The 26,275-nt window shown below is 34.5% G+C and overlaps 1 long non-coding RNA gene across 4 annotated transcripts in view; it reads left to right on the forward strand.

Annotated features, from left to right (window-relative positions):
* Positions 1 to 22,370, forward strand: part of LOC110908690 — a 101,431-nt gene extending 79,061 nt beyond the window's left edge. For 2 of the 4 annotated variants that reach the window (XR_002574799.2, XR_002574800.2), the window contains exon 3: positions 22,154 to 22,370. This is a non-coding gene — a long non-coding RNA (uncharacterized LOC110908690). Of the gene's footprint in view, positions 1 to 11,093; positions 11,257 to 12,415; positions 12,505 to 22,153 lie in introns of those variants that run through there. The other 2 variants (XR_002574801.1, XR_002574802.1) reach the window with 2 other exon arrangements.
* Positions 22,371 to 26,275: the final 3,905 nt, after the last annotated feature.

Genomic DNA, 26,275 nt, shown 5'->3' on the forward strand with positions numbered 1-26,275 from the left:
TCTTGAATTCTTGAAAGTGTATAGAAGATAGATGCGAACCACTTACATGTATACCAAAAGCGGAGAAAACGTGTTAATGAAGACTCAAAATACATACTGGTATTTGTAAAGAAACGCGCTATCTTCTTTTGCACATAGATAACAACGATAACCTCTTAAAATTCAAGTTATTCACCGTACATTGTTCTCTTAGATTTTCAACCTCTATTCATTCAATCATACAATATAAAATCGTCCTTTCAATGACCTATTTATCCGCGTTGAACATTGCATGGTGTATAACTTGAATCTAAAGGAGGTTATAGATCTCTTTAAGCAACCAAAAATAGCACGTTTCTTCACAGATACCGGTATGTATTGATCTTCAATATTGATTCGCAACAATAATCAACATGTAGCTCTTTCTAGAGGAATATATTTCATTAATTCACACACGAAACCAAGTGCCATAGAATATCCTAAAAATTAACAACGAGCGAGAATATTTTGCACATTTACACCTTCAAGATATAGTTGATCCCTTTATCAGAAGAGATTTATCTTATATAAATAATCTGGGGTTGCGTGCGCCAAAATCAACAATCCAATCGCATATTTAAATAAAATAAGCACTCGTTTAATATTAGTCCTTTTAATCTTAAGTAAACTGCTAAAATGGTCCCTTTGGCTTAGTCACTTTTGCACTTTACTCTAAAACTCAAACCTTTTAAATTTAATTCTCTTTGGTTTCAATTTTGTTGCCATTTTCATCCCAAATCAAAATCTGGTCAAATTTTTTAGTTAACATTCAGTTTTTTGGTGTTTTTTCTCCATTTTAATGAAGGACAAAATGGTCTTTTAGTGTTTTATTATAACAAATTAAAAAAATCTGACCATTTTGCTCTTTATTAAAACGGAGGAAAAGACAAAAAAAACTGAATATTAACTGAAAAATCTGACCAGAATTTGCTTTTGGATGAAAATAGCAACAAAATTGAAACCAAAGCGACCCAGATTCAAAATATTTGAGTTTTAGACTAAAGTGACAAAAATGACCAAACTTTAGGGGAGCATTTTGACAGTTTACTCTTTAATTTTTTAGTTGGACTAATAAACGTAAAAAAAAAGCTTGACTTATAAATGTGAAAAAAATGTAAAAAAATTACAAATTATCATGTTTAAAATTGGGTTCTCTTGTAAAAACAAATGAAAGTATGCTTTTGAAATTGTGTAACACCTTATAAAAGTTGAGCCATATTAGCCTACTTTAGCTTTTTAAAATACGTTTGGAATTATGCTTATACTCTTATACTTGTTTGAAATTGGAATGATATAATTTAACATGAGGTAAAACATGTATTGGGAACAATGGCGAATCTTAAGATTTCTGACCAAAAGGTCGAAAACGTATATACCTAAAAAAATTTATAAAACCGGGGGTCGAAAACGTATATACCTAAAAAATTCTATATGAAAACTACATATCGGGCACTACTGAGCGAAAAGTTTGGAGGGGGGGGTCCCGCCCCGGCCCCACTAAGCTACGCCCCTGATTGCCAACAACAAGAAAACGTCTTTTATTGATCACCAAGGTCGGCTAGGAGGTGGTGAGTCGAATCCCCGACCAAGGTCTGTTTCTAGGGGCTATATATATAAGAGGATCGTAGGAAAACTCATGAGAAAACTTAAAAACTTCATTAAACACTACAAGAAATATGAGTTTTAGCGATGACGACAATAGGGGCGACAACGAGCAATAGCGGCGACGAAGACACGCATCGCCCCTATTTCCGTCGCTGCTAAAGGCTCGATCCGTGTGCTTCTTCAAGATTTGCTGCTGACTATTGATTAAAAACTGATCTAATGGCTACCATCAACCTCCTGCTCAAAGAAACACACCCCTTATCTCGTATCCTCCTAAAACACACAACCATCTCAAACACCCATTTCAACCTTCATGTTCACCAAACTCCATCATTTACCACCAAGTAACAACCACCACCTTTTGCCACCAATCGCTAGCATCAACCTCCGGCGGTCTACGGTTCACCACCTAGCAAAGTCGTGGTCATCCGCCACCATCAACCGTCGCCGTATCAACCACTGCTAAGTTTCACCGTTCACCACCTAGTAAAGCCGTCATCAACCACCGCCGTAATAACCTCACCGTTGTAGTTTTTGTAGAGTTATGTAGTGTTTGTTTATAGCTCCGTCCACTTATTTTGTATTTGTAAAAACCATGTAATGTAAACAGACCTTAGTAAGAAATTAATTTTTTTTGTTATTGTGTTTAAGTTTCATTTTCGAGTATAAACAAACAATGATGATTTGTATGTTTGAAATCTTGAAATCCGTCTCCGGCGAACTTCCCGGCAATACTCCGGCAGAGGCATTAGCGGCAACGTATGACGACATTTTGTTCAAAGCGACCAAGTATTAGCGACAACCTTACTAGTGGCGACTTTTCGCCAGTATTGGCATTAGCAACGACAAAGGGGGCCTTTAGCGGCAACGGGTGTCGCCGCTATTGCTACATATTTCTTGTAGTGAAAGTTGTATTACATATGTGTAACACATTGAAAACACACGTCGGGGATCATACAGAAAATTTTTGTGATCCGCAAGAGTGTTTATTTATATTACACATGTGTAATACATGATAAGTTACACATGTGTAATAGTACATGTATTTTTTGTTTTTTTTTTCAATTATTTTTTTGGATAAATTGCATAGATGCGTTGAACATACTATTACGTATGTGTAATATATCATGTATTAGACATGTGTAATATTAGAAACCCCATTACAGACAGCAAGAAGCAATTTTCCTTGCGGTCCATAGCGTGTTTTTTTTTTTAATTTTGGATATATATATTACATATGTGTAACACAACTTTGGATGGTATTTTTAGTTTTCTCATTAAAAGGAGTTTTCTAATGATACCTCCCCTATGTATATATATAGGGAGAGGATCGTGAGATAACTCTTTCTTTGTGAGAAAACTCTATTGTTCAATTAGCCGATCCAAATTGCTAATGTACTGAAAGATAATTATCTTCTGCTTCAATCTTCCAAGTCCTTTGATTTTCATTTTGACGACTAATGTTCATGTGGTTCAATTTATAGATAACTTCAATCAATCACCACATATGAAGATGATTTATGATGTCTGCTTCTTATTTCAAAACTCAAGCTTTCACCGATTTCTGATTCAACTACGGCTCTAGTGTATTATATTGATTTCTTGATCGGGGATAGCAATAGGTGCTCCCTAAGTCGATTATACATACTCGTACTCGTTCTGATACCAATTGTTGAAAAACAAGAGCCAAAGCTGATTGAACAAAACCTATATTTACCACAAAACAGAGCTCAATCCTGAACCCCCTTCTAGTCCTAAACAGTACCCGGTATTGAATCCGGATTGTGCGTCGGGTCACTTGCATGCGAATTCCAACTAGAATTCAGTGAAAACCGACCCACATTTGAGATTATATACATGGCACGCATAAGGAAATCAACGAATTTAAGTAAAATTTACACAATGTCGTACCAACAACGTGGATTGTCATCAAGATTATTGCGCATTGCCTCATGTTTTCAACGGTCGGAGTTGTCTGTGTGATTCACTGGGATATCACTGTTCACCGGAGGGTTTTGGAGGAGAGAGGGAGTGATTTGGTGCTTGTTTGGGAAGCTAGAGGGTTGAAAGGTTTGAAAAGGGTCAGTTTTTAGTGAAATGACCAAACTGCCCTTCACAGCGTTAAATAAACTAACGGTCATCCCATGGAAGTTAGTGGGAGGGTCTTAATATTGAGCAATTGAAAATGTGAGGAACTAGAGTGTTGAATTTTTTGAAATGAGATCTGAAACTGAAATTGAGTGTAAAGGGACTACGGGTGTACTTTAATCTTTATACAATTAACATAAATTGGTTGTAAACAATAACTCTTTTTAAACACGTTTATACATAAATAAAATATTAATATTGATATATTTTTGTAAACATTAATTATTATTCATATTAAAAAACACCAAGTCAAATTGAAAAATACATAAAGAAAAACTAGTCATCATCATATTAAAAAAAACGCCAAGTCAAATTAAAAATACATAAAGAGAAACGAGTCATCATCTTCTGAATCAAGCCTGAATTTCTTGGTTAATGTTCTAATAATAGCAACATGGATATATAGATCAAGTTTCATGAGAATTCTACAAGGATACAACCCTAAGCAAATCAGTATAAAAAATCACACGAGATATATATTAACCCTTGCCTGCTTACCGTCTGTATCGCTTTTGTTAGTCTAGTAGACATTTTCTCAAGCAAAGATGATGACTATCCAGGATCAAAACTATACAAACATCATTGTTAGACATATTAATAGTTTACCAACTGTACAAACATCAGTCAGATTTTAAAGAAATTTAAACATATAAGAGTTTACCAACTGTACAAACATCAGTAGATTTTAAAGAAATTTAAACATATAAGAGTTTACCAACTGTACAACATGAGTTTATCAACATGAGTTCAGGAGAGAATTTTTAAAAGTGTGAGAACGGTGAAAACGGATCCTGGCCCAACACGTGGCAGGGGGCTCTAATTGTTATGCGAGGGTACGATTGTCCTTTTATACGTTCCCTCCTTATTCGCGTTATAAATCTCTTTCAAATTAAAACTCCAAATATTTATTCTTAGCTATTACCTCCTTTGCAAGCTTTCTCAGATCTATGGCGTTTAACGTGGATTATGTTCGACAAAGTAAAATTCGTTGGCGTTTTCTATTTTCGTTCCAGCAAATCATGCAACAGATATGGCGTTTTGTTCTTTTATCATCTATGGCGTTTTTTTTTGTATTATTATTTTATAATGTGTTGTATGATTTTCAATAGCGTTATTCAATTATGCAATTTAATTGCGTTTTAATTGGTATTTAAACAATTATTAAGAACTGCATTTGGAGTTTTCAATACTAATTTTAATTGTCGTTTACGTTCTAGTATATTTCTTATGTTTTTACGATCATTGGTGTTTTACATCTATTTGCTTAGTTTTGAATTTTATTTAGTAGTATTTGTGAACATCAGTTATTACTATTTTGTTAATTTGTGTAAACATTAGTTTTGTTAATTATGGCGTTTTCATTATGATGTTGTATTTTGTTAATTATTTATGTTGTTAAGTGTTTTTAATTATTAATCTCATGGCTTTTTTATCATGTCGTTTTTAAATTATGTGTTTATTATGTCTTGTTTTTTATTCAATTAATGGCGTTTTAATATATAATGTTATTACGAGACATCACTGTGTTTTTCTGATTTTTCTGTTCCTCACTGTGTTTTCTCAGACGAAGTTTCTTCCTCGAGTCAAAGGCTTTGCCCCAAAATTGGATTACCATTTATCATTCCTGACGTTAGTGAAGAATTAAAGCCCACAATGGACTGGTATTCTCAAGCCTCGATGATTGTTATTTAATGTATGTTAAGTATGCCAAGGAGTGTGGGTTTTCAGGCAGGAAAGGGACTACAAAGAAAAACTCTAAAAGTGTCTTACATATTAAGTATTACTTATGTACGAGATCTGGGTTATACAAGGACAAGAAGGTTGATACGTTGGACCCCAATCAAAAAGAGCGAGTAGTGCGATCGAACTTTTCAAAGAGGACTGATTGTGGTGCACTGTTATGTGTACTTTTTGAGGCTGGATCATGGAAGGTGTATAAGTTTGTCGAGGAGCACAATCATGAACTTGTTGAACGTCCCGATAAGCATTTTCTTCCAACTGAACGACACCTCACTCAGCTCCAGAAGCATGTTATACACAGCATGTCTAAGCTGAATTTGGGTCCCGTCTAGGCGTTTAATGTTATGAAGACTTGTTTTGGCGGTTTTGAAGACGTGGGTGCAAGTAAAGTTGAATTTAAGAACTATAAGAGGCAAATTAACTTGTTTATAAGGGAATATGACGCCGATATGGTTGTGAGGCATTTGAATGAAAAAAAAAACATTCCCAGCCTAATTTCTCGTATGATTATGATTACATCACAGACGAAGAAAATCGTTTGAAGGGGCTTTTTTGGTGTGACGATCAAGCCAAACGTAATTACCACGTGTTTGGTGATGTGATTTCGTTTGACACCACGTATCGTTCGAACTAGTAATATTTTATAATTCAACTTCTTCTGTTTTTGGCGTTTTATTAGTTTACATGCAATGGCGTTTTATTATTTTACATGCAACGGCGTTTTATTAGTTTACATGCAATGGCGTTTTATTATTTTACATGCAATGGCGTTTTATTAGTTTACATGCAATGGCGTTTTATTATTGTTTCAGTTCTCATGGTGTTTTCATATGCAGATACTCTATGGTGTTTGTACCGTTCACTGGTATAGACAATCATCACTGCAATGTTACATTTGGTGTAACATTATTGGCGTTGGAAACTGCTGATACGTATATTTGGTTGTTGAGAGTTTTTCTAAAAGCTGTCGGTTCTCAACCAAAAGTTGTTGTCACTGACCAAGATCCAGCAATGAAGAAGGCTATTTCTGTTGTTTTTGTTGACACGAGGCATCGGTTATGCATGTGGCATGTGATGCATAAACTTTCTCTGAAGGTTGTTATGTTTCTTTTACCTTTGGCGTTTTAGGATACACTGCGTTTTAAAATACATGACGTTCTTTACCTTCTTAGTGTTTTTTTAATTAAGTTTTGTGTTTGTGTTTTTTTATTCATGGTGTTTTCGTGTTATACATAGGTTGGTGTTAGGCTGTGCAATTCCACCAATTTTAAAGAACGTATTTGTGGTGTTGTGTGGACGAATATTCTCACACCTTCTGAAGAGTTTGAATCAGAATGGGAAGCGGTTATCGCAGAGTTCAATTTAGAAGATAATGACTGACTATCTGATATTTTTGCACTTAGGGAATCTTGGATCCATGCATACTATAGAATGGAGGAGATGTCTGGTCTTATGCGAACGACATCCAGGTCGTAGAGTGAGAATCATTTTTTGGTGAAAGCTACTCTTGTTGAGTTCATGACGCATTACGAGACTGCAATAGAAGCACAACGTCAGATACATCGGAAAAATGATCATGAATCTCGATCCAAAAGACCCCAGTTGAAGAGTAGTTAAAATTGTTGGAAGGGCAAGCTGTTGACATATACACAAAAAGTATTTTTTGTGACGTTCAAGCCGAGCTTATTGGAGTTGCGGATTGCATAAATCAACTTTACGAAGATCAGCCTGATGGGTTTGTTAAGTTTTATGTAAATGACTTCCAACAGCCTTGTACATCCTTATTTGAGGTAAATAATCTCGTTTTGGTTTTTATGGCGTTTTCTGTTAATGGCATTTTATCATATGCAATGTGTTTTTTTACTTTTTAGACAAACATTCTATGCATGGCGTTATAGAGATATTGTTTTTGGCGTTTTTCAGGTAATGTTCCGTAAGTCTGATTGCACATGCAGTTGCTCATGCAGGCATTTTGAACAATTTGGTTTGCTATGTAGACATATATTCTATGTTTTGAGAATTATGGACATTAGGGAATTTCCAAAACAATACATTCTGAATAGATGGCACAAAAAGGCTTCCCCAAACTGCTCTCCTGAATACTCAATTAGTCGTGAATATATGACCGAGCTTGATCCTGAAGTGCAAAGTATGATGCGAGATATTATTTTTTCAACCGAATACACTTTGAACCGTTTATCTGGTAATAAAGAGGAGCTATCCTTATACAAGGATCATGTTCAATCTTATATGAAGAAGGTTCAAGATATGCAGATTGTTGCTCATCCCGCTAGTTCTAGGGATAGATTTGCCGAGATAACCGGTCAATATAAAAATGAAAAGAATCCGATAAGAGTCCCTGTTGGGTATAAATCCAAAGGTTCTGGTTCTTGGAAGCGCCTGAATCTAAACAGGAGATAGAAATCGACAAAAAGAAATCAAAGTCGAAACCCGGGGCCAAAGAAAGACAGTGTCAGAACTGCAAAGGCTATGGACACTACGCATCGACATGCAAACAGGCCGTAATTAAAAGAAGATCGACAAGGTATTCGAGAGCCAGTGAAGAGTAGTTTGGCGTTTTGTATTTTTCATTCTTACAGGACACACACAGATGGTCTTCGAGAGCCAGTGTAGAGTAGTTTGGCATTTTGTATATTTTAGTCCTATAGAACACAGACAGATCTCAGTTTGGCGTTTTACATCATTTTTATACCATATTTTTTTGCATCTTTTTTTTCTATCTATTTGTTCATAACATTCTACTTCGAAGTTACATAACAAACAATATAAGATCGGACAAGGAAATCAAACGCCAAAAAAAAAAACAATAACGCCACTAAATAAAAATACCATAAACTTCTAATTTTGGTCGTGCTAAACTCAATAATGTTTTGCTGAACGAGATGGATAACATTGTTAATCCTTAGTCAAGAAAGATTTGTAACAATGTTATCCATCTTGTTTAGCTAAACTTTATTGAGAACAAAAACTGAATCCCCATGAAATGGCGTTTTTGAAGTTTTGTGGTTTTTGTATGTTTTGCCGTTTATATTGAGGATCTTGCTCATTACATAGAGCAAAAGTTTATTGAGAAAATAGTGTATATCAAAGAAACACGTATTGGAATCTTTGATATTTTGTTTTTTTTTTTTTGGCGTTTATAAGATGAATGGTATAGAGGAAAATATAGGTTTTTGGGGTTTTGGTGTGCATTATAGTAGTTCTGATAGTTTGTTTATATAGAAAGTTTTTGGCGCGTATTTTAGGCACGATTTTTATTACAGTAAATGCTAGTAATTAAGTTCCGTCGTTTCAGTACTGTTTGTTCAGCTTTATCGGTTAAAAACAAAGTTTGGCGTTTTATATCTATGGCGTTATATTATGATGAAGTGTGCTATGTGTGTTAAGGCGGGATTTTAATAGCGTGAGTTTGGCATTTTATGTTAAGTTAAAAGACACTTTTACCCTTAATGAAGCGCGCCAGATTAATAAAAGTGATTTTATTTACGAAAAAGCCACCGCGTCATCTAGTCCATAGATTGTTTTGATCTGACGATCCATAAACGTTCTCACCGTTCTCACACTTTTGGGCATTTTCTCTAAATCCTGACCCTATATATATATATATATATATATATATATATATATATATATATATATATATATATATATATAGAGAGAGAGAGAGAGAGACGATCATAGGAAAACTCATGAGAAAACTTAAAAACTTTATTCAAGTTGTATTACATATGTGTAGGGCTGTAAACGAACCGAACGTTCATCGAACAGTTCGTGAACCGTTCGGCGGGAAGTTCGTTTATGTTCGTTCGTTTAATAAACGAACGAACATGAACAAGAAATTCTGTTCGATTAGTAAAATGAACGAACATGAACAAAAGTCTCGTTCGTTCAATTGTGTTCGTGAACGTTCAGTAAGGTGTTTGTGAACATTCGTTCATTTGCGTTCGTTTATGTTCGTGTTTTAATTAAAGATTTTTATACTTTCATATATTTTGTCTATACTTTTTATACTATTAAACTTTTATTTATATCATCACCTTAATAATTAAACTAGGAAACCATCTTTCACCTTGTTTATGCACTATTTCCCTTTCTTTTCTCATTATTTACATCGACAAATATCAAATATGATCTACCTCTGTTCCACAATAAGGGATTCAAGTTCTAGTGCTACTCTCGGGGCCATCCACCTTTATCCTTCACCGCGTTCGCCAAATTTATTTGTGTTCGCTTGTGTTCGTGAACCGTTCGTGAACACGCTCATTTCCTTAATGAACGAACACGAACATAAAATCTCGTTCGGTAAGTGTTCATGAATCGTTCGTGAACACATTTATTTCTTTAACGAACGAACACGAACAAGGCCTCGTTCGTGTTCGTTCGGTTCGTTTACAGCCCTACATATGTGTAACACATTGAAAACACACGTTGGGGATCGTACAGAAAAGTTTTGTGATCCGCAAGGGTGTTTTTATATTACACATGTGTAATACATGATAAATTACACATGTGTAATAGTACATGTATTTTTTGTTTTTTTACAAAACTTTTAATTTTTTTTGATGTATTGCATAGATGCGTTAAAAAAATTAATTATTACGTGTGTGTAATATATCATGTATTACACATGTGTACTATTAGAAACCCAATTACAGACCGCAAGCAATTTTCCTTACGGTCCATAGCGTGTCTTTTAATTCTGGATATATATATCTATATATATATATATGTGTGTGTGGAATACAACTTTGGATGGTATTCTTAGTTTTCTCATTAAGAGTAGTTTTCTAATGATACCTCCCCTATGTATATATATATAGGGAGAGGATCATGAGATAACTCTTTCTTCGTGAGAAAACTCTATCAAACAATTGATATTTGCGTTGGATTTTTTCTAGGGTAAAGTTTATAGGGTTTAAGGTAAAATTTTTAGAGCTTAGGGTTTAGCTTTATCTTTTCGTTTTTCGCTTTTAGGTGTTAGCCTTTAAGGTTTAGTTTTTTTGGGTTTAGGGTTTATTTCTTAAGGTTTAGTAATGGTTCAATAGAGTTTTCTTATAAAAATGAGTTTTCTCATGATCTCTCCCATATATATACACACACGTTTAAACATGTGAAAACCAAAAATTTATTGGCTTACTAAGCCATCTTTAAAAGTTTAGAACTTTAAAACTTATTGAGACATCTATGATCTAACAAAAACTTTATAACTTATATTTGGTCCAAATAAACTAACTTTGATCCATAATTGACAATCTAAACTTATTGGGTTATCTATTGGATCTAAGTATGTATTTATGTATGTTATTAATGAAACAGTGAAGTTGTAACGCCACAAAAACGGGTTTGGTAATATAGAACCCAGTTAGTATAAAGGAATGGGTGAAGTACCGTTAGTAGTAAAAAAAACGAACCCATAAACAAAATTACTAGGAACAAATTAGCCTAGTGGTATCATGTACATAAGTAACAAGATGATGAGTTTTAGTCCCTTATATATAATCAAAACGAAACTTGAGGGACCAAACCTGTTATGATGGAAACATGAGTTTTATTAATGAAAGTTTAACACACACAAACACACATTTTCGTGTGTTCTAGAAACGGGCAGAGCTCCATAGGAGCCAAAACCCTAATCATGAAAGATCATCAAATTGAAAGGCTAAATAAAGCTTAAATTCACAACCGAGCATGGATTAATGATCACCTTCACAAGGGGATCGTAAGGTATGTTTTAAAACCTAGATTGGTGATCTTGTACGAAGTGGGTTATGTTGTAATTCGCGAATTTGTGTGAAATTGAGTATGGGTATGTGTTATAAGCATCATATAGAACATGGGTTATGAACGATTTAGAGTTATTTGATGTTTGGAGGTGAAATCCACTTCTGGTGGTGAAGATGGCGAGTCCTTGTTCAAATCTTGTTGTGCTATGTTGCATGTAATGCGTTCTTGTTAGGTAGATTGAATGTGATATGAATTTGTTGATGTTTTTTGTGTTAATTGATGAATGAAAACATGAAGTAAGAAGTAAAGCATGAAACACTTGCACATTATGCATAAATTGTGGTATGCACACTAAGTGTTTGATGAAATGCCTAGGTGAGATTAATAGATGAAATGGTATGCAAGTAATGGATGAAATCGCATAATATGGGGATATGATGTATTTGATGATAAATAAACATGAGAAATCTATTTTTTTAATGGAATTCATGCAGGATTTGGTTGGCCATGCTATTTGGTAAAAGTATGTATTAGAATATTGTACTCTATGTTGGGCTGGTATGATGTTTACTACATGTTTGAATAATTGCTTAATCAGAATTGATAAGTAAAAGTACACTAAATGTGAAACATATGAGATCATTAGAACTGGATGAAGTTAGAATGATGTAGGGTTGTTAAGCATAGGTCATGGTGTTAGTTGTAGAATTATGTTACTAGAATGAACGGAATTGAATATGTTTGGTGTGTGCATATAACTAGATGATCATGTGGTTGTAGCTTATTGTATCGTGAGTATGAAATGTATATAGTGTCATTAGTATAGTCTACTATAATGACATGGATGTATGAGGTTAAGTCGAAAGTTCATATGATAAATCGTTTACTTTCTGAAAGTCAATTGTGCATAAGTAGCAATGTTAGACTTTTTGTCAAATTGTAATGTTATACAAAGTCATATGATGCGTGTTATATCCATATGTGTTACAGGTGATGATGTGATGAATTATATGAGTTTGAAAAGATTGACTTGTGGAAATATGCCTTATACTTGCTAGAATTGATTAATGAAAGTCAAATATGAAACATGAATTTGATATAATCGTTAATATGTACAATCATGTATGCTAACAAGAATGTGAATGCGATGACATGAAAGTATAGGGATCATGTCAAGATGGATGGAAGCATGGAAGGCTAAGGGGTCAAAAGGAGGCGAGGAAACAAATGCGAATACGGACACTTAAGGTAAGTGATTTCCAGAATCACTTCTTATTTATAAATGAAGTTTGGTATGTTGTATATAGAGAACCATGTAAGAAGTTACGGGTAAGGGTAAGTACCAAGGTAAGTTCATATGAACTTCGTCTATCCTTAATGTAAATTAGGTTGATAGTCTCATCATGTTAATGGAATGCTCATTATGTTACTAAAATGTTCATCATTTATTTTACTGAAATGTTCATCATGATTAATGGAATGTTCATCATGTTACTGAAATGTTCATCATGTTACTGGAATGTTCATCATGTTAATGGAATGTTCATCATGTTACTAAAATGTTCATCATGTATGTTACTGGAATGTTCATCATGTTAATGGAATGTTCATCATGTTACTAAAATGTTCATCATTTTACTGAAGTGTTCATCATGTTAATGGAATGTTCATCATTTTACTGAAATGTTCATCATGTTACTGAAACGTTCATCATGTTACTGGAATGTTTATCATGTTAATGGAATGTTCATCATGTTACTAAAATGTTCATCATTTTACTTAAATGTTCATCAGGTTAATGTCACGTTCATCATGTTACTGACATGTTCATCATGTTACTGGAATACTCATCATTGTTGGGATGTTTACATGTTTATCAAAGTAATTTCATCCATATGAAATAAAAACGCAGCGGAAATAATATTTAAAACATGTTACTTTTAAGATATAAATATCATTTATATGCAAAATCCCCAAACCCGGATCCATATATGAACATGCATACTATCAAACACAACCATAGGATGTTTAGAAAACTACCTTCTTGGAGTAATAAGAAATGAAACGGATGATGCTTCTTGAATGGCTGCCTTCAAGAGTAGAAGACCTCAAGCTTGTATACCCCAAGCTTCCAACAAACACCTTGAGTTTAGCTAGGATTTTTAACACTTATGATCAAGATTGAACACTAGAAACAACCCTTATGATGACCGAAAAATTGAGAGCAATTTCTCAAGTCTTTTTTTTTTTTTTTTGATCATCCAAATGGTTATAAAAGTTTGAGAAAACATCACCTCCCTTTTTCCCAATCAAGAGCTAACTAAGACATGCAAATGCATGCAAGTTCATTGGACCATCCATGGTCTTGGGAAGCCCCATGTTGGCGGCCCTAAAGGGGGTTTTTAAAAAAAAAACATTTTTCCATTTTATATATAAAGTCTTAGTTTATAATTATAACTTTTATAAATATAACATTATGTATTTACAAGACTTTATATAACCTTTTAAAATGTTATTTAACCCATTAAATAACAAAATAAAATATTCTCTCAAAAATAAATTATCCATATAATTTATTGGTTTCTCAAGTGTAATTATTTAGAAAACCAATTTCTAAATATTATAAGTGTTAATATTTATTTGTTTGATCATATCACAAATAAATATTATAAGTGTTTGTCTAGCTTGTATTTGGGTATGACTCGACTTGTATCATAACGTACTAGCCACATCAATCTAATATGTGTCTTGGGCATACAGACTCCAACAATCTCCCACTTGCACAAGATACATAGAAGATTGATGTAAGTAGTAAAGACCACCTAACTATAGTTTACTACCCCTAATACGTATAACTATATTTCCCATTCAATAACATCATCCCCTTCAAGTCCCTTACTTGAACATGATTTAGGTGAATCTATCATTTGTCCTTTCGTTACAGATGTCATGTTAAATCCAGAGACATAAAGTGATCACTCTCTGTTGATTTAATTTTAGTAGGCCTTAGACATCTTACTTTCAACAAATAAGAGGAACAAATCCCTTCTTGACTACATACGTCTCTCACAATCACCTTGTACCACACCTGAGTTTAGCCTTATGTACTCCCTTGCTACAGACAGCTAAGAACTTGGTCAAGGTGTAATATTTGGTGAATATCAAGACCCAGTATGTATCTCAGGTCAGAGGATACTATGATATTCGCCTTTACTCAAAATTTACTTACGATCAATCACAAATGATTCCATGTAGTAATATTTGAGAGCGAGTCAGTCCAATATTTGTATCCCACAAATATCTATAAACTTTGGCAGCAACACTTTGCTCTATATTCATATCTAATGAATATCCACCAATCCAAATTCATACTAGTCTTACATTTATATTTGTTCCCACAAGTATGATCGACTACGGACATTTAGAATAATTAACTTATTCATGGATTTAAACATGCTAAAATGAAATGTAACTCAAAATACCATAAAAGAGTTAAAATAACAATTGTTTCTATATCCAAATACAAAAATAGATCAAATCCAATCACTAGAATATCGAAGTCCTAAGGCACATGTATGACCCTCATGTTTTGCCCTGTCAAGGAGCTTCGTGAGTGGATCCGCAATGTTTTGATCGGTGTGAACTTGGCGCATACATATCTTTCCTTTTTCAACTTCATCCCTTATGTAGTTGAATCTCCGCTCGATAGTCTTTTGGTGCGCACGAGGTTCCTTGGTTTGAGCAATCGCACCCTCGTTATCACAAAAGATCTCTATGGGGTCTTGAGTGGTAGGGACCACCCCTAGGTCGGCTACGAATTTCTTCAACCATGCAGCTTCCTAGGCTGCCAATGAAGCGGAGATGTATTCTGATTCTGTAGTGGACAATGCTACCACGTCTTGTTTTGAGCTCTTCCAAGAGACTGCTCCTCTATTTAAAATGAAAACATACCCCGATTGCGATCGAGAATTACTTCGATCGGTTTGGAAACTCACGTCCGTGTAACCCTTTACAACGAGTTCCTCCTCACCAGATCCATATATTAAAAACATATCCTTAGTTCTTCTAAGGTATTTTAATATGCACTTAAGAGCCTTCCAATGACTGTTACCTGGATTTTGCTGGTATCTACTCGTCATGCTCAAGGCGCATGAGACGTCCGGTCTAGTGCAAATCATTGCATACATGATGGATCCTATAGAAGACGCATATGGGACTCCTTTCATTTTCTCTTGCTCATCCTTTGAGCTTGGACATTGAGATATATTCAATATTGTCCCCTTTTGAATAGGTACAAAACCTTTCTTAGAGTTCTCCATTTGGAACCTATTCAAGACTTTCTCAATGTATGCACTTTGGTTTAAACCTATCAAGCGCCTTGATCTATCCCTATAGACCTTGATTCCCAAAATGTAGGCGACTTCACCAAGATCCTTAATGGAAAAACAACTTCCGAGCCAGGTTTTTACACCTTCCATGGTTGGAATGTCATTCCCAAATAGTAGAATGTCATCGACATACAGTACTATGAAAGTGATGATGCTCCCACTAGCTTTCTTGTACACACAAGCATCATCGCCGTTCTTGATGAATCCAAAATTATTAATTTCTTCATCAAAACGGTGATTCCAACTTCTAGATGCTTGTTTCAATCCATAGATTAATTTCTTTAACTTGCATACTTTGTTAGGATGTTTTGGATTGACAAAACCTTCAGGCTGAACCATATAGACATCTTCATCAAGATATCCATTAAGAAAAGCCGTTTTGACATCCAATTACCAGGTCTCATACTCATAATATGCAGCTATGGCAAATAATATCCTGATTGACTTTAGCATCGCCACAGGCGAGAAGGTCTCATCATAATCAATCCCTTGAGTTTGAGTGAAACCTTTTGCTACAAGTCTTGCTTTATAAGTATCCAAGTTACCATGCATATCAGTTTTCTTCTTGAAAACCCACTTGCTTCCAACTACTTTAGAGTTAACTATTGGCACAACCAATTCCCAAACTTGGTTGTCATAAATGGATTGCATCTCTATGTTCATGGCTTCAAGCCATTTGTCACAATCGGACTTTGACATTATATCATGGTATGTGGTTGGTTCATCTGAATCTACCACGTAGCATCCATCCATGAAAAATCCATATCTTTTAGGTGGACTACTAATTCTACCAAATCTGCGAACATTTTGTGTGTTCTGATCAACCTCTTGATCGTTTTCAACAACCTCTTGTTGAGCGCTAGTGTTAACCAAACGTGTATCGTCTTGTGGTTCTTGATCTTCCTCAAGTTCCACTGTTCTATCACTAGTTCCTTCCATAAGGAACTTAGCTTCTAAGAACTTACCCTTTCGTGCAACAAATACCTTTTGCGCGGTTGGATAGTAGAAATAATATCCTATATCATCTTTAGGATATCCTACAAAGATACACTTAGTGGATCGGACTTCCAATTTATTTGGGGTGTATTGCTTAACATAAGCTTCACAACCCCATACCCTTAAGAATGAGAATGATGGAGGGTTTCCATGCCATATTTCAAAAGGTGTCTTTTCCACTTTCTTGGTTGGGGCCATATTTAGTATACGGACTGCGGAGAGCAAAGCGTAACCCCAAAATGATGGAGGTAATGTGATTCTAGACATCATAGATCAAACCATATCTAATAGAGTTCGATTTCTCCTTTCGGACACACCATTATGTTGTGGTGTTCTAGGAGGAGTAAGTTGTGAGATAATCCCACAACTTCTAAGATGATCTTGAAAAGCACCACTAAGGTATTCACCTCCTCTATCGGTGCGAAGGACTTTGATTGTTTTCTTGAGTTGATTTTCTACTTCACTTTTGAAGTCTTTGAACATTTCAAATGCTTCATCCTTGTGTCTTAGTAAATACAATAACCATAACGACTATAGTCGTCGGTAAAGGTAATGAAGTATATTTCACCATTCCTAGTCATCGGCTTAAAAGGACCACATACATCCGAATGTATGATACCTAATAAATCTTTAGCCTTTTCAAATGTTCCACTAAAGGGTGTCTTGGTCATTTTGCCTTGTAAACAAGATTCGCATACATCAAATGAATAATCTTCATTTGTATTCAAAAGACCATTTTTCTGAAGTGTATGCATGCGATTCTTGCTTATATCTCCAAGGCGACAATGCCAAAGATAGGAATCACTCAAATCCTTTTTGAGTTTCTTGTTGGTTACTTGGTACATTGAGCTATCATATGATGTGTTATCTTGATCTAATTCATAAATACCATTTAAAGGCATAGCCTTAAAGTAAAACACATCATTCATAGAAACATAAATGTCTTGGTTAACAAATTCGAATTTAAAACCACATTGTCTCAAAAGGGAAACAAAAATTATGTTCCTCGTTAAACTAGGAGCATACAAAACATTCTTCAAAATAACTTCCAAACCACTTGGAAGCTCTAAAACATAGTCTCATTGAGCTTCGATATCAACTTTTGCTCCGTTGCCCATGAAGAGACTAGCGTCTCCCTTCTTATAATGTTTATTTCTTTTGAACCCCTGAAACAAATTGCAAATATGAGTTCCATATCCGGTATCTAGTACCCATGTGTTAGAAGAAATAACATTAAGCTCAACATGTATCATAAAGATAGTACCTGAGGTTTGCCCTGCATCCCTCTTGTTTTTCAACTCGTTAAGATAGGTTGGACAATTTCTCTTCCAATGTCCTATCTCACCACATCCAAAACATGGGTCATTCGTAGCAACCTTTTGCTTTTTCTCTTTTGGCTTGGCGGGTTCTGCTTTAGCTTTTCCCTTTCCCTTAACGTGTCCCTTTCTTTTAGCATAGTTTGCTTTAGAGTCGGGGTGGGGCCTCTTCTTGTTGCCTCCTTCATTGATCGCTAGGACGGGTAAAGCCTTTTTTCCCATTCCTGCTTCGGCCGTTTTGAGCATTGCATGAAGCTCACCAATGCTCTTGTCCCATCCATTCATGTTGTAATTCATTACAACGCTTTCGAATTTCTTTGTTAAATAATTGAGGATCAAATCTATAGACAACTCTTTAGAGACGGGACAATTTAGCCGTTCGAGGCGATCAATGTGGCTTTACATCTTGAGAACATACTGATTGGGTTTCCTTCATTCGACATGCATGAAGCGCCCCGAACAGTTTCGAAGCGTTCTACCCTTGCGTGTTGTAGGAACATTTCCTTTAACTGGGTAATCATGTCGTATGCCCCGTGATGTTCAAAATCCTTTTGAATTTCGGGAATCACAGTTCCCAAGATGAGGCATGAGGCTTGCATGGAGTCCTCGGTATACTTAACCCAATCATTGTAGGCTTCCACATCTTCCACGTTAGGTTCATCGGGAATAGGATCGTCCAACACATAGGATATCTTCTCTTGCTTGAGAACGATTCTCAAGTTTCGAAACCAATCCATGAAGTTGTTATGGTTGAGACGATCCTTTTCAAGGATGGTTCTTAGTGATAGGTTTCAGACGGTTTGGTTAATCGGGTTTGCATTGTTAGCGGCCATCTACAAAATTTAACAAGTTCAATTTAGTATTTTCGATATTATTATATTTTAATCATTAATACCCTTTAGTGTCTTAAAGACAACTAATAATTAAAATCTAGAATCCAATGTTACATTTAAATATTGGTTAGGTGACCTTTATCCCTCTATTTAAATTAACAAGGTAGTCAACGTTTGACAATTGCAACTCTTTGCAATTTCTAGCCATATGAGATCGGTTAAACATCTTTATGTTTAGTTGGCATGTTTAATCCCATCAACACCTTTGTTCCCCATGCTTCGGTGACCCTAAGTTCATGGTTTCCAAATCAAGTCGTCCAACTTACACACACATGTGAGTTTATACACATAAGTGGTTAGGTGACCTTTATCCCATAAACATGGTAAACCCACATCGAATATACAAGTTCCCTTAAATGTGGTTAGGTGTTTGACTTGTTTTATAAAATGGTTTTTAATATTTCAAAATTCTAGTTTAGAAAATATTATGTACCATACATTTGCATGCATTCAAATCAATGGTACTTTAGTGAAAACAAATTTTCAAGGTTCTCTTTAATAAAACCCATTTTATTATAAAATCATTAATTTTTAATAAAACATTTTATTAACCATTTTAATGATTTTGTTAAGAACCAATTTTACGCTTGTTGTTGATTATTAGTTTGTTAAGTCATGCATATCCAAATATCATTAAAACAATATAAATAAACAACCACACAAGCATAACATACATAACAATAGGTGCATAACCATAGCCAACTATTTTGACAACACTTGTTAGCCGAAACAAGTGTGCCAAAAGGTCCTTCCTAAGGGGTGAAAAATGACACAAGAGATGTGTCGTTGAACTCCCACTTGATCCCGCATCCAAATGCTTCAAGTATCCTTCTTGTGTTGTGATTTCTCCACTTTCTTTGAGCTTCCAAATGTCTTTTATATTCAGCTCCAAACTCCTTTGGATTTCAAAAATGTGTTTTGGTTATCGGGTTAAAATCCCGTTGAGAACGATGAAGTTCTTTGGACCGAATATGGCCAAACCAAAACCGCATTTTTGTGTGCATCTTCTTTTACAAAATATATCCTAATACATTTTTTTTCTAGTAAAATAAAATGCACCTAATCTATTTATTTTACATGCCAAATGAAAAAAAAATAAATTACATATCTTACAAATGGAAGAACAAAATAATAATTATTACAACCCATTGAATAATTAATAAAATAAATCACAACACAATCATTCACACAAGGTCATGGCTAGGTTATATGCACCAAAATATATATATCCACACACACACACACACACACATATATATATATATATATATATATATATATATATATATATATATATATATATATATATATATATATATATATATATATATATATATATATATATATATATATATATATATATTAAATCAAGAAGCATAAAAAAATGGTTCCCTTTTATGACCATTTCTGGTTATGTACAAAAAACCGAAAAGGTAAGTTTTATCCAAACATACAAATCAACCGTATGAAATAATTTTTCAAGATTCCCTTATACATGTAAGAAAATAATCCTGAAAAACAAAGGGATAACCATGTTAAAATTTTCGGCCATAGGGTTTTACTCAAACCCGAAACCCGAAATTTTTAATCTATTGAAGCATGCACTCATATAAGCGGCTCTAGATGCCATTGTTGGGATGTTTGCATGTTTATCAAAGTAATTTCATCCATATGAAATAAAAACGCAGCCGAAATAATATTTAAAACATGTTACTTTTAAGATATAAATATCATTTATATGCAAAATCACAAAACCCGGATCCATATATGAACATGCATACTATCAAACACAACCATAGGATGTTTAGAAAACTACCTTCTTGGAGTAATAAGAAATGAAACGGATGATGCTTCTTGAATGGTTGCCTTCAAGAGTGGAAGACCTCAAGCTTGTATACCCCAAGCTTCCAACAAACACCTTGAGTTTAGCAAGGATTTTTAACACTTATGATCAAGATTGAACACTAGAAAAAACCCTTATGATGACCGAAAAATTGAGAGCAATTTCTCAAGTCTTTTTTTTTTTTGGTCATCCAAATGGTTATAAAAGTTTGAGAAAACATCACCTCCCTTTTTCCCAATCAAGAGCTAACTAAGACATGCAAATGCATGCAAGTTCATTGGACCATCCTTGGTCTTGGGAAGCCCCATGTTGGCGGCCCTAAAGGGGGTTTTTTAAAAAAAAACATTTTTCCTTTTTATATATAAAGTCTTAGTTTATATTTATAACTTTTATAAATATAACGTTATGTATTTACAAGACTTTATATAACCTTTTAAAATGTTATTTAACCCATTAAATAACAAAATAAAATATTCTCTCAAAAATAAATTATCCATATAATTTATTGGTTTCTCAAGTGTAATTATTTAGAAAACCAATTTCTGAATATTATAAGTGTTAATATCTATTTGTTTGATTATATCACAAATAAATATTATAAGTGTTTGTCTAGCTTGTATTTGGGTATGACTCGACTTGGATCATAACGTACTAGCCACATCAATCTAATATGTGTCTTTGGCATACAGACTCCAACAATCATGTTAATGGAATGTTCATCATGTTACTAAAATGTTCATCATTTTACTAAAATATTCATCAGGTTAATGTAATGTTCATCATGTTACTAGAAGGTTCATCATGTTAATGGAATGTTCATCATGTTACTAAAATGTTCATCATTTTACTGAAATGTTCATCAGGTTAATGTAATGTTCATCATGTTACTGGAAGATTCATCATGTTAATGGAATGCTCATCATGTTACTGAAATGTTCACCATGTTAATGGAATGCTCATGATGTTTGTTGGAAGTTAGTCGGTTATGTTTAATTGCTATTGCATTGATTTGTGTTGATATGTTTGTAGGTAAGGCTCCATTTACGAATAAGTGAATGTGACTTGTATGTATATATGTAGATATGGAACTGTAGCGTGTGTAAGTAGTGTGAACTTGTATGTACGCACATATGAATGGGATACGTATGAATGTGCTTAGATATATGAAAGTGTATACACGTTTGTAATCTAATGATACGTAAATGTGAAGATGCGGGTTTTCAATATGTTTGAGATTACGTATTCCTAACCATGTTACTATTGAGAATGAAATGGAGTGCAGGTATGGGAACGCCGGACTCTCGAGGAAATTGATGTCGGACTCGAGTAAATAAAATTGAGAGGATGTTTCAATTGAATACCTTACGTAGTTAGAATGTGATATAGCCTTTTAAGTATATGTATTAAATTATATATGATGTCACCATGTACTAATGTGTTGGTTATATATGGTGATTGCAGGTTAGTCAGATATTCATGATGGACAAGTGAACGAGGGTCGAGTTGAAGATCATGGATTGTATGGGAAAACGGTCACGTTGTTTGTAATTATTTGTTACCATAGTTACATTAAATAAATGATGAATGATGTATTTATGTTAAAAGGGTTGACATAAACGGTATTCAAGTATGTTAGAGTAGTTAAAAGAAAGAAATTTTAGGGTTCATTTTCCGCTGAGCCGTTTTGGGTCAAATCATGATTAGGGTCTTACAAGTGAAGTGAAGTTGATAATGATGAAATGAAATTAAATTAAATGAAATGCAGCAGAAATTAAACACGAACATAAATATGGAACGTTTCCATATTGTATTTCAAATATAATTACAATTACAAGTATGAATTTCACTCCCCTCAGCCTAATCACTATAACTTTCTCTTCATACAAAAGGAATGTTGAAAAGTGATAAATAAATCTTAACAGAGAAGATCCATTTTAGTAAGTACAAACATACCTGTTAGGCAATCAGGACTAACATCACCCTGATAGTAACATCTAACATTTCTATCAGAAAAGATTCTCAGATGTTTCTAACATCTAATCATTCTAACATCTGTTCTAAGACTCTCAACAACTGCTATATAGACTCTGTTATAGTAATAACAACTATTCTTTCAATCCTCTGATTGTTAATACTAAAACGTTCAAGTGATTGCTGGAAAGCATGCATGGCCCACAACTTTCTCCTCATCCATGCAGTCAGTGGCGGACCCAAGATTTTTTTTCAATGGGGTCCATTTTTTTCAGTGTTCAAAATTTTCATATCAAAACGTTAAAATTTTCGAGTCGGTCCTCGTTCGGGTCGGGTCATAGCGAGGTTTGAACTAGATTGAAATAAAAAAGAGGAAAAACAAGCTATACAAGGATTGAACCAATGACCTTTTGTTGTAAAGAGGGGTAGTTACCACTGCATCAAGTTTCATTTTCTTTCTGTGGTGTCCACCTAATTGTATTTATGGGGTCCTTATACAATTTAATATACCGAATCTACTAATTTTTTTAAAACATTGGGGTCCGGGGACCCCGACCCACTCTATGTGGGTCCGCCCCTGCATGCAGTTCCCACATTCACGCCAACCCCAACCCTACCCCCATCCTCGCCCCTTTACCGTGGTGTTCCCCTCCCGTTCACGCTGGACCTCATGTGGGCGTTGCTCCATAGGTAATGGCCTAAGGGTTAAACAAGTAAACTAAGAACTTGAAGGACTAATCATAAACAAGTGAGCAGTTTTATTCAAATGAGTAAAGTATAGTTTCAGTCCTTGGGTTTACATGCAATCACAGGTTCAACCCTCATTTGAAAAAAAAAAATCAACATTCTAGTCCCTATGGTTGTCAATTGCTCGCAATCAAGTCCCTCCTAGTAACGGACGTTTGTTGAACGTTGTGATTTCTGTTAAAAGACCAAAAACACTTATGGATTGAAATTGCAACTCAAATGTTTGTTATCTTCTTTATAAAGCCTGCAACTCCTAAGGTACCATCATCTTCAAATCAAGTTACCCTAAAATTAGAGTAAATTACAAGTTTTGTCCTTTATCTTTATACCAAATTTCAGGCGATGTCCTTTGCCTTTAAAATTGACGAGTTCTGTACTTTATGTTTTAAAATGTTACACGTTATGTCCTTTGACCCTGACCCAGTTAATTTTAAGCGTTAAGTTGGGTCATGTGCAAAGCACATGAAGGAAATTTAGTCTTTTTCCCACTCTTTTTTATTTCCCCCTCTCCCTCAATATATATGTGTATATAATGATACCTCTCCCTGTAAAAACACACACTCCAAGTAGAATTCTAGACACTCACCACCACCGCCCAGCTCCAGCCACCTCATCTATCTCTACTTATGTTCATCAATTGAACAAACACCACCACAAACCACCATTGTTCACCTCAGTCGTCAGTATCCACATCATGGCCGATGAACACAAACACTATAGTCACCGTATTTAGGCCACAAACCGAAAAACAAGACCCAAGTGTTTCGAAAATCACAAGATTTGAACCCATGGAGCCTTGATCTAGTCGTAGCCTATTTCAAATCCCTAAAGATCTGTTATTATTCCATTTTTTTCTAACAGATATTGTATTATTCCGTTTGTTTTAGAAAATTCCTCAAGATCTGTGTATGTTCTTTTATATCTTTAATTTTTGGTGCTTCAAGATCTTTGTAATTGTTTGTGATTGACGTAATTTATATGTTGTGGTGTGATTGTGCTCTGAAACTTGTTCAAAAGGAAGTTATTTTTATGCTGCAAAGGGAAAATTGTATTTGGCAGTATGTCTACTTGAAAATGATCGTACCTGGAAAATGATATTTTAATTCTTTGACTTTCAAGCACACCTATTTCATGTTATTTCAATTTAACCGGTGGTGGTGAACTGTTTGTAATGGTGGTGGGCTGGTGGTTGCGGCAGTTGTTGGTGGTAGGGGGTCTTGCTAGGTGGGGTAGTGTAGTGGGGTCGTGGTTGGGGTTAAAATATTTTTAAATAAATAGGTAAAAAGACTAAAATACCCTTGTGAAATATAGTTTAACAAAGAAAATTAACTGTGTTAGGGTTAAAGGACGTGTAACATTTTAAAACATAAATAAAAAACTCGTTAATTTTAAAGGCAAAGGACACCGCCTGAACTTTGATATAAACTTAAAGGACAAAACTTGTAATTTACTCCTAAAATTAAAATGGCAGTAGCTTTATTGTGGACCACTCATCTACACACACAACAGAGGGTGGTAACAAGTCTGCTTATGATTTTTGCCCTAAAATTAAAATAAAACCTTTATTCACATCATCTTCAACCTCTCTCTTAACAAGATACCCAGTTCATCACAATTCCACCATGGTTAGTGATGACTCCACCCCAGTTGTGGTGGCAATTCATACTTGTTAAAGGATCAACATCCGAATTGTACTTTCTTATCCAAGAGCAGATTGCAGCTTCCTTGCACATACATGATATTGCTTGTTCAAGTATCAGACTATCAAAAAATCAAAACGATGACTAAAAATATAATAAAAAATCCAATCAAATTTGAAAGTTTAAAACTCAAAAATTAAAAATAATTATTTGATTCTGAAAAGAAAGAAAGAAAAACCTTCAAATTTCGCTTTTGATCGCAACCTGATTTTAAATTCAATTAGTTGATCCAAATTGCTAATGTTCTGATCGATGATCATCGTCTGCTTCAATCTTCCAAGTCCTTTGATTTTAGTTTGACGACTAATGTTCATGTGGTTCAATTTGTGGATAACTTCAATCAATCACCATATATGAAGATGATTTATGATGTCTGCTTCTTATTTCAAAACTCAAGCTTTCACGATTTCTGATTCACCTGCAGCTCTAGTGTATTGTATTGATTTCTTAATTGGTGATGGCAATAGGTTCTCCCTCGGTCGATTATAGATAATTGTTCTGATACCAATTGTTGGAAAACAAGACCCAAAACTGATTGAACATAACCTATATTTACCACAAAACGTTGAATCTTTATTCCCAACGTCACTTCGTTTGGATTCGACCGGTATAACCTTAATATACTTATAAACATTTAACCCCTTACTAATCACAAAATACAAATTAGGCTGATCACCGCAGTTGTGGCGACAATTCAATTCGACCTGATACAACAGGCTTCCTGGAGAAGACGGAAGGATTGAAAGGTATTTGGCTTTCTTGGAGATGATATATTTATAAGGGTTTCTGAAATACAAAAATACAAAATTACTATATTGCTCTTCGTTTTAAAGTAAAAGGACATAAATGCGCAAGTCAACTAATAGTTGACTAACACATGTTTGTCCAAGGGACCTAATTGCAAGCAATTGACAATTACAGGACTGAACTGTTGATTTTTTTTTCAAATGAAGGCTGAACATGTGATTGAGTGCAAACCTCAGGACTTAAACTGTTCTTTATTTAAATATGAGATTAGATTAGTTGATTTTGGCGGTACCGTTCGAACAGAAACCCTAGAAAACAGAAGTTAACGATAAAGAAGACTACGAAAGCGATTCAATGTAATTCTCTTTCTCATTAACTCGATCTTACTTAATTAATTGATATCTTGTTCTTTTAATCT

Source organism: Helianthus annuus, chromosome 14, assembly GCF_002127325.2.
Source record: "Helianthus annuus cultivar XRQ/B chromosome 14, HanXRQr2.0-SUNRISE, whole genome shotgun sequence".
Classification (NCBI taxonomy): domain Eukaryota; kingdom Viridiplantae; phylum Streptophyta; class Magnoliopsida; order Asterales; family Asteraceae; genus Helianthus; species Helianthus annuus.